At 38.5% G+C, this 7,934-nt stretch overlaps 1 pseudogene across 1 annotated transcript; it reads left to right on the top strand.

Annotated features, from left to right (window-relative positions):
- Positions 1 to 566: 566 nt before the first annotated feature.
- Positions 567 to 4,934, top strand: LOC147178566 (L-rhamnose-binding lectin SML-like; annotated as a pseudogene). The gene is made up of 8 exons (XR_015094216.1): positions 567 to 713; positions 1,291 to 1,323; positions 1,403 to 1,470; positions 2,190 to 2,325; positions 4,037 to 4,146; positions 4,215 to 4,259; positions 4,398 to 4,530; positions 4,823 to 4,934. The product of XR_015094216.1 is annotated as an L-rhamnose-binding lectin SML-like (transcript).
- The last annotated feature ends 3,000 nt before the right edge of the window (positions 4,935 to 7,934 follow it).

Raw genomic sequence — 7,934 nt, 5'->3', positions numbered from 1 at the left:
TACGAACCCTGACGAAACCCAAAATTTGCTGTGTTCGTAAGCATTCAGTGACACATGGTCTTTGTGAGTCGGTGTCCCTTCCGTTTTGAGTTTGTAGTAGATTGCAACCTTTTTACATACTGCAACATATAGAAACATAGCCACATATGCCTACTGTATTTGCTTGAGTTTTCTTTCAGAATCAATATTTCAAAGAGAAAAGGAGACAAAAATATCACCATGCTCCTCAAATAAACATATAGCAACTTAAAACAGCAATTCACATGCACTTGAGACATTGAATGCAAACACCATAACGCAACTGTTCCTGACAACTACCACCTGTAACAGTAAACATAAACGGATATACCAGAAAGCCGCACGGCATCATTTTAACTTGGTCTGATAACATCAATTGTTCCAGTAAATACGCATGTCGCTTCCTGAAACTAAAGTTTTCCACAATATTTCCTTGAGTTAGACTTCCGCAACAGTGTACCCTTTCAGAGTTACGCAATGTGTGTCCAGACGCTCGTCTCTCATCATCTGACAATGTAACCTATTGTTCAACCTTCTTTTCCCGCATGCAAGGTTGCATGCCTTTTGCCATATCAGTTTCGGTGGAAGTCTATCAGTTATTATAAATACAAGTGTTCCACTTCTGTCCGTCGTTAGTGCTACAGACCGAATAGTGTGAAACATGCCGTCCTGCTTCAGACTCAGCTCAGCACTGTGTGAGTATTCACCTTTGAAATAAATCTGTCTTGAGCAGCACCTCAAATCCAGCACAGCAGTTTGAAACACCCCTTGCTAAAGCTAAACGATGGCAGGGCTTTTACTTTCTGAACCTGGATTTGGCACCTGTGGTTTCAAGTCACTTGTTGGAATTGCTCGTTAAAGTTTGTGTGAGTCAAAGTAGAGATGGATAAGTTAGGTTGTTGATTGCTTGCTCTTTTAATAGTCCTAAAAATATATCTATCTGTCTAGATCCAAAACTGTCCATTTTAGAGGCTCGTAATTGTGGAAACATACGGCACACCTGTGAGCTTTATGTATTATCTCGACAAAGAAGATGTGCTCACTAATACAGATTCAGGCAGATTTTTGAACAGTACAGTATTTTAACGTGCCTTTAGTGTTCTGTATGTTGTAGAAGTTTTAGGTCTTTGAGTTTAAGCTCATAAAAAAATATATCTAATGTAAATAAATACAATACTTAACAATAAAATAAATTAACCACAGTCAAAAATGTACTGGTACTATTTGTCTGCGTATCCCTGTACTGAATGTAAACTGATGTTTGTTTTCCAGTGCTGACCGCGTCAGGTTTTTTCCTCACAGCAGGTGACTTTCAAAGTTCATGCCCAACATATACAGTATAAGTATTTCCGTCTTTTTTATATATCTGTTTTTGTTTCCGCAGTTGTTTATTCTGCAGAGCAAGTAACCACCTGTGATGGGACGCTTCATTTGACCACCGTCTTAACTGCGGTAAAACGTCAGCCTTTGTCTTAAATAATGCCTTTTGTTAAGTTATTAACATTGTTTTTCAGTTTCAATTTATATTTTAGCCGTTTTGGATTTAGTTATAGCTGTGTAGCTCAATGAATGGGATTGTCTATTGTATCCTTATCTGTCTCACTCTCCTGAGAAAAGAAGGGAGTGTATGTAGCCTGGTCTCGGTCGGAGACAGGCTGATTTATTATTGTTTTTCTCTAATCTGATTTATACCTATGGGAACTTGCAGAAGGGAGGAGAGAGGGATTTTCTGGTATTTACTTAGTTGTAAACAAATGTACTGTGGGCTAAGGGAGGAGACTTTACGTATTCACCCACTTTTCAATAAATAATGATGTGCCGGAGTAGAGGACACACAATCTGACCAGAACACGATTTGAGTGTCGTCAGTTTTTGTCATCAGAAGCTTCTGTTTTAATGATACCTTTGCAAAGGGACTTCTTCACCAGAATCTCACCATTCAGTTAATTGAACACGCAAAGAGTACAATACTTAATATTGTCTACTCTAACACTTTCAACACTATGACCGACACTGACTGAAATGGCAAAAAGCTGCTGTACTTCTCAAAGGCAACTTTCAGAGATTTGTACGATATAGACATCATTTCCAAAGGGGGTTGATCACTTTGAGTTTCCAGTACAGGACAGGACAGTTCCAGGATGATTGCTGTCTCTCTTGTCATATGACAGAATATGGAGTCATCAGCGTGCAGCAGGCTTTATACGGTCGTTTAAGCTCACTGATTTGCAGTGAGGGCAGACCTCCCCAGCAGCTGGCTAACACGCAGTGCGCTCGGCGAGACACCGTCGATGACCTCAGGAGAAGGTATGCTTTACCTGACATAAAGTTGTCATTTTAGGTTATTTTTTTGTAAAAACATATTAATTTAATGTACCCTGTTGGCTCTGGTAAGGTGAGTGATTGAGACAGAAACATCTTTGTTAAGATATTTGGTTATCAAATATGGCTCACAGTTAGATTGAGGGTTCCAATTTCTCCTCAGCCCTGTGAAGTTCGCATAATCTCCCCGTGCTTGTATGTATGCTTACGTTTGGGTACTTGATGACAACTACTACCAATAGCCATCAGGTGCCCAGTTTAAAAAAGGAAAGGAGAGGAGAAACAGAAAAGGTAGGCCGATTGCTATGAGTGCATTATGAGAGTGACAGTTGACTATCAGCTATTTATTAGCCTCTTGCTAATATGTTGCTCAGCCACAAAACTCGACTGTATTTCATTTGGTATTTAGTTTGGCTGAACTAGCAACTATTAAAAACTAGGCCTCATGTAATAGTACAAATTTTCACCCATAGGAAACCTAGTTGAGTGTGTAGTGTGTTTGCAACACAACACAGACATCTGCCTGATGTGGATTTACTTGCCAAATGAAATAACTTCTAACATACTTTGACGTGACATTTTGTAAGCTGCATGTGATATAGATGTTTAAATCGTTTCAAGTGTGTTATTATTAATCTTATTATAAAACGTAGTTGAGGTCTACTATGTGACAGGAGCATCGATCTAGGCTTGTCATCAATCAAAACAGTTGTACAACATATTTCGTATGATGATGTCATTGAGGATTTTGCGACAAAGAAGTTTAGAAAAGTCAAGTTTTAGATTGCACTTCACACTTTTTAATGTTAATGCCAGTTCTAAACTGGGTGAACAATCCACGTTTCTAAATAGTTAACTGCAGGAACATACAGTATATATTGTTTTATGTTCCATAGAGTTATCTTATTATTATTATTATTATTATTATTATTATTATTATTGTTGTTGTTGTAAGAAAAAAAGTTCCGCATGTTGTGTACATATGTATGATGCCCCCTTCACATTTCTGGCTGCCCCCTCAGGTAAGCCTGCTTAGAACCGGCCCTGTTGTCCAAAATAATTTTAAATAGAACACATAATAGATTTCACTCAGATCTAAAAAAAAAATTATGCTATTATTAGTAGTATTATTGTTGTGTTTTTTTATGTTTGATTATTTATAATGTACTATATTTGTACTTTATTTGTTTAAAATTCTCTATAAATTCATTTATGCTCTTACAACATGGAACAATCCTTTTCCACTTGCCCAAGTAGGTACAGTAGATGTGCTGCAATAGCGCTTGCTTTAAAAAAAAATATATATTCTAAATGATTAAAATGTAAATTTTCGCAGCAGGTGGCATGGTGGCCGACTGTTTAGCACGTCTGCCTGACAATGCAAAAGTGAAATTTGCTCCGGTCTCCTCCCACATTACATTATTGAGTGTGGCAGGTTAATTAAAACGAATTGTTCAAAGGTGTGGTTGGGCGTGTGAATGTTTTTTTGTCTCTGTGGGCCCGGCAATTTACTGGCAACCAATTCAGGGTGTACCCTGCCTACTGCCCAAAGACAACTGGATAGGCTCCAGCACCCTTGCGAACCTTGTGAGAAATAAGTGGTTAAGTAGATGGATGGATTATTAAAGGCAAGCTTTCGTGTGACTGCCTTTGTGTTTCTTCTGCTGATTCCTGCTTTTATTATTGTGTTTTCCAGATGCAACGGCAAAAAAGCATGTGAAGTGACCACAGGGGATTTCCGCAATCCTGATCCCTGTGTTGGCACCTTTAAATATCTGCAGACCAATTTCACCTGCTTGCCTGCAAGTATGTCTCGTGTGACATATAAAATGTGTAGCATTTTCTATATAATGTTTTTAATTTACTTTAAACAGTTACCGTGGTGGCTTGTGAGCAATCTTTGGCACATTTATTTTGTGGTGAGATTAACCTTTTTTTCACGATAAATTCCTGTATATTACAAGCATTCGATTTTACTGTGTGTTTATTATTAATGCTCTTGATTTTGACAACCCACATTTCCAACACCAACTTTCTTTCTGTCATCTCAATGCCAGATGATGGGCAAGTAATTTCCGTCTTCGGTGCTGACTATGGACGCCGAGACCGGACCACGTGCTCGTTCAAAAGGCCTCCGGGCCAGATACAAAATGTGGAATGCCTGCGTCCAAATGACATTGTCGCCAGCAGGTACGATGGCACACTTCGGAAGAAATCACAGTCTACCACCTGGTGCAGGAGAGGATTAGAACTTTACTGTCCTGATCAAACATCTAAACCTGACACTTTTGTTTTACTTTGATTAGCTTGTAGGCTAATAATACGAAGTAGCCAATTTATAGTGTATACTAATATTTATTATAGCAATTTAGCTGTTGCATCTTTAAATCAGGTGCGCTGTGTAGTCTGGAAATTGCATGACCTCATCAAAATAGGAGTCGTTTTTAGCACAGTAATAAGCCTATTTCTTCTGCATCCATAGGTGCAATGGGAAAAACGAATGTACGATCCCAGCCATCAACGGTGTGTTTGGCGATCCATGTTTCGGCACCTACAAGTACTTGGAGGTTGCTTACACGTGCCAATGTGAGTAATCAGTACTATATCTACCACCCACGACAAATTTTTGCTGTCGGAGAAGAAAACAATGCTTTATTTCGGGGGGTTTTTAATTCACAATTGCATTCAACATTATTCAACCATCATAGCAAATCATATTTATTGTATTTGTGGGATTTGTGTACTTGTCATGTCCTGTAATGTTGTGCACGAGATCAGAATAGACATTTATGGAAAATTTGGATATTTTTATAATGTACTTTGGAAATGGGAGGTGGGGGTGATGAAGAATTTACATAACTAAGAGGAGATTTTTTTTTAAATGTCATTTTCTCTATTTATTTATGTATCAAGTCATCGCAAAGAGAAACAGAACAAACAAAAAAAATTCTTTGAACCCAGCTTGGTTATATTATCTGAGTAACTATTTTGTGCTTTTTTGCAGATCGTGGGAACCAACCCTCACATTAGTTCGACTTTGCAAACAAATGAGTACTGCCACATTATCAGTGTGTTTTCGAGTCCATGTATTCTGTATTTGCAGTATGTTGCTCATTTAATTGATACACAATATAATTGATACACAATGTAAATTGTAAGTGCAGATTATGTATACATACAAAAAAAAATGTTGAATTTTTGTTGCCTGCTGCGTTTAACCAGCTCCTTCACTTCATATGGTACTAAAAACAAATTTGGAAGATTGTTGGTAGCATGAAAGGGCTTGCAGATCCAGTTTTGGGTGGGTTTAGAGATGGGTAGGTGAAGCCTCACGAAGCCTTGAGTCTTTCCTTCAAATTGTGCTGAACAGATTTGGAGCTTTGGTGCTTCCGTGAAAGCAACATTTGGGACATCTAGTGGAATAGTGAAGCCAAACCAAAAGAGTAAAACATTAACTCACTCACTTTGAGCAATAAAAGACTAAACATGATGCCAATCATTGTATTATGTACATAGGATTTTTTTCTGTTAATTTGATGGGCAAAGTTGCCAGAAAGAACAACAACCTTTTTCATAAATAAAGTAAATATGTTGTATACATGTGGGTCTTTATTTGAAGTGGCCACCACTTTGCATATGTAAGTATGACGTAATTAACCATCTGTTCTGGGGGAGAAAATGTGTTATAATCAATTCCTTTGTAAAGTTTTATTATGCCTGCAAAGGTGCCAGGATGTCTGGCAAACTGTGTTTCGGCCTGGTTGGCCATCGGGGGGGGGGGGGGGGGGTACTGTCTTTCTTATCAATCGGCCATATGTTATTGTCTTGAGACTCAGAGGCGCCGTTGCGAGAGGGAGGGGGTTTAAGGGCAGAGCAAGGGGAGGGGGCTTAAGGGCAGCAAAGGAGGAAGAGGAAGGAAGGAAGGTTTTTTTGGGGCTAGTATGCGGAAACTATAAGAACGACTACAAGTGGGAGGGACGACACTGAGAATTCATGGCGATTGGCTGAATCTTGTGCTTTGTCCAGAAATTTCTGAAAAATAAATCCTTCGAAGGAACTGTTCACCGATCTCCAGTCTGATTTCACAAACACGCGGAAAACTTAAGGATTGTTTTCCAACACTACCATCTTCCTCAAAGTTGCTTAGTTCCAGTAAAAATGATACAGACCCCCTTAGGCCATAGCAAAGCTACCATTCAACTAGTTTTAAGTTGATGTTTCAGCAGAAGAGTTATACAAATATTTTATTTAGGTTGAAAAGTTCCTTAGTGCTACTTTAAGTCCAGGTTAAAAACTACTTCTTTTTTTTCTTTCTTTTTTTTTTTACTCATGTTTATTATTGTGCTCTATTAAAGCATTTAAAAAAAATCATTAGACAAAATATTTTTCTTGCACTGTATCTTCTTTAGCTACATTTTGTAAGCTCTGTTTTTACTTTTGTACTTTTGTAAATGTACATTAAATCATGTAAAACACATTGGGTTCCTTGTGTTTGATGCCTTGTCTTGCCTTTGAAAAATTAGGTTTGGATTTTGATTGCAGACTTCTGCTACTTCCACATGGCAAATCAAGCACCACAGTACACAATACTTAATAGTACATCTGCATCTTCCTGGCATTACCACTCTCATACCCACTAAACATTGTCCAGAACATTTCATTCCACTTCACATCACCCACAGACGGTTTAAACCCTCTCATCAGTCAGCCATAACTCACGGGAACCAGAGCAACTTAATCAACATTCATCACCATCATTTCCTGCCTTCCGCCTCTGACTGTAACCCAGCAAACTTTGGACTTTACATTGTCAGAACCCGAAAAAAAAATCCTTCTTACGCCATTCATTTATAACTGTCCATAACCTTGATTTCATTATCATTCCTGTGAACTGGCATACCACTGGTGATAATGTGTCACTGATTGAAGCAGCAGTCCCAGACTTGACACACTGCTAAGAGCATTTACGGCCGTGTGAAAAATTTCTCACGTCTGCAATCATAGCTAGTTGGTTATGATGACAATGTTGTGCTCGTAAGAGTGCTTTTGGGCTTGGCTTGGAAAACTGGATTTTGATAATGATTGCGGATTACTGCTACTCTCACCTGTTCATTCACGAAGCAACACAGTACACAAAACTTATCTGTATGGCGCTAATGTCTCTTCCAAGTCACACGTTCTCTTCTTACTACCACTCACATGCCCCCTAAACATTACCCTGCATTTCATCGCAGAACACATCACCCTCAGACAGCAAAAAAAACGATCTCATCAGTCAGCCACAATTCATGGAAACCAGAGCAACTTAATCAACATTCATCACCTTTATTTCCTGCCTTCCGTCCCTGATTGTAACCCAGCAAACTTTGGACTTTAGATTGCCAGATCCCAGAAAAATACATCCTTATTATGCTATAAAAGTATGACTGACAACTTTGTCTATTTCAATTAATACAATCAGTCTTCTTTAAATAATAAATTGTGATCAATATCACATTTTTGCAACTCATCAAAGCCAAAAAAAAGAACTCCTCCTTTTTGTCCTGTGAGTCTCCAGAGGGGGCTGAAGTACGACTAAGCCCCCACTACGGGGT

This window comes from Leptonotus elevatus, chromosome 2 (assembly GCF_054856555.1).
Source record: "Leptonotus elevatus isolate MCC_2025b chromosome 2, RoL_Lele_1.0, whole genome shotgun sequence".
Classification (NCBI taxonomy): domain Eukaryota; kingdom Metazoa; phylum Chordata; class Actinopteri; order Syngnathiformes; family Syngnathidae; genus Leptonotus; species Leptonotus elevatus.
The sequence above is the reverse complement of the archived record's forward strand: the minus strand, read 5'-3'. Positions and strand labels throughout refer to the sequence as shown.